The following is a 2,422-nucleotide window of genomic DNA, read 5'->3' on the forward strand; positions in this document are numbered from 1 at the left end:
CCAGATTTGGGGAAGGGAAGTGTGAGGCGAGCCAGCTCCACCTTGGACTGGGGACACCTGCTTCTCACCTGTCCTCACCTCGAACCAGCTGAATGACTGACCATGAGCACCTGCCTTTCCCACCCTGGTCCTCCATCCATGGGCCAACAGGGCAGAGCTCAGGAGCAGGGTCCCCGTATCCTGTTGGAAGGCACGATGTCCAAGTGTTTGCTTCGAGCACTAATGTCTTTTATGGGGATGCGTACTCCCCATTTCACAGCAGGGTCTGCTGCTCCCCGCTGTTAGCCCAACCTGTTACCCCAACTGGCTGAACTTGCCCAGCCCCGAGGACCTGTGGGTCTTTCCCCATACTGCTCCCAGGCATAAAGCAACCTTGCAGACCGGGGCTGCAGTTTCCCAGTCCATGGTAGGCTGATGGCAAGCTGGTCAAGTCCAGCCCTTCTTTCTACCAACCCACGCTCAGTTGCCACTGCTGGCTACCTCCATATCACTCCCCTCCTCACACACCCTCAATGGCTCCCCATCGCCTACAGCAGTGGTTTCCAAACCTCCCGTTTTCGCAGGGAGACTTTCCTCCTGGACCTGTGATTATAAAACAGTTGAATGCTGAGCAGCTCAGGCTGAGGCAGGAGTGAGGGGCAAGGCCGGACTCCGCCCCACCCTCCCCTCTTCTAGAAGCACAATGCTGTTGGCAACCATTAGCCAAAAGATAAGAAAGGTACGGAGCGCCTGGGTGGCTCATTAAGCGCCTGCCTTCAGCTCAGGTCATGATCCCAGGGTCCTGGGATCGAGCCCCACATCAGGCCCCCTGCTCGGCGGGAAGCCTGCTTCTCCCTCTCCCACTCGCCCTGCTTGTGTTCCTGCTCTTGCTATCTCTCTCTGTCAAATAAATAAAATCTAAAAAGAATAAGATAAGAAAGGTACAAATGTGGCCCACACATCTCCCACCCTTCGTTGGCTCCTACCCCTCCTTGGCAGGCCTCCTGCGGTTGCAGGAAACCTCCCCAGGGGAGCCTGCAGTTCTGAGCCCAGCAGGGTCTCCACCACCCTACAGATGCACCTACAAATGTTTGACTGATAACCGCTCCAAGCCATGCTGGGCACTGGGATACACGAGGCAGAGTGCCTGCCTTCAGAGAGCAGGAATCTTCCAATAGGGGCCTCTGGGGCAAGTACAGGGATAAGATGATTCCAAACGGCAATGAGCCCCACAAAGACAACGAAACCAAGGAATGAAGGGCTGGGGGACATTAGTAGACCGGGTGGTGGGCCAGGGCCTCTCTGCGAAGGTGACATTTAAGCGGAGACCTGAAGGATCATAAAGAACCCACCACAGAGGCACACCTGGGTGGCTCAGTTGGTTAAGCACCTGCCTTCACCTTAGGGCATGATCCTGGAGTCCTGAGATCAAGCCCCACATTGGGGCTCCCTGCTCAGTGGGGAGTCTGCTTCTCCCTCTGCCTCTCACCCAGCTTGTGCTCTCTCTCTCTCAAATAAATAAATAAAATCTTTAAAAAAATTTTTTAAAAACCCACTGCACCAAGGACAGGGAGCAGAGCATCCCAGCAGCAGGAATAGCATGTGCAAAAGCCCTGTGTCTCTGTATGCTCCTAGTCAGGAATCAAGGAATAAACAATTGTCCCATCAAGTCCCTCCCTCTCCACCAGCTACACAGGCATCCAGAGCAGCTTCTGGGACCAGAAGCGACTGGGATGGCCAGGGACAGAAGGGACAAACAATGAAATAAACTGAGCAATGAGAAAGGACAGCTGGCAATGAAGTGGACGGTCCCCAGAATATCCTGCTGAGTAAGGGGTGCCAGGCCCACAGGAGCACATGCTCCCAGGCCAAACTGTCTATGGTGTTGGAGGGCAGACTAGGGGTTCCACCTGGGGTGGGGGCATGCCTGGGAGGGGGCACCAGGGAACTTTCTGGAGCGCTGAGCCTGTTCAAGATCTTGTTCAGGGTGGCGATCACACAAATGCAAGACTTGGTGAAGCTGTACAGCAAAACTAGAGCACTGGATGCCAGGTAAAGTGTCCCTCGAGAAAGTCCTGAAAATAAGATAAAGCGCCGGCTGCCTTAATTGGAAAGAAAGAATCCCACCTCATCCAAATCAGGAGGCGCCCAGCAAGCTTTGTCTGAGGTCAGATCCAGGGCAGAAACCAAGAGTCCGGGGCTCCCTTACTGCAAACACAACCCGAACCCCATCTCCCAGTCATCTACGTGAGCATGCGGGGGCTGGGGGTTCGTCTTGCCCCCGGGGGTTCGTCTTGCCCCCCCAGCCCCACCTCTTTCCAGCTCCCCCCTGCCTCCTGGGGCCGGAGGAGGCCAGGAGGGAGTCCCAGGGTGGGGATGGGGTGGACCCGGAGACCCGCCATCCGGAATGTCGGGCAGGGAAGGCCGCCACCCCCTTCCCGCC

Source organism: Neomonachus schauinslandi, chromosome 13 (assembly GCF_002201575.2).
Source record: "Neomonachus schauinslandi chromosome 13, ASM220157v2, whole genome shotgun sequence".
Lineage (NCBI taxonomy): Eukaryota > Metazoa > Chordata > Mammalia > Carnivora > Phocidae > Neomonachus > Neomonachus schauinslandi.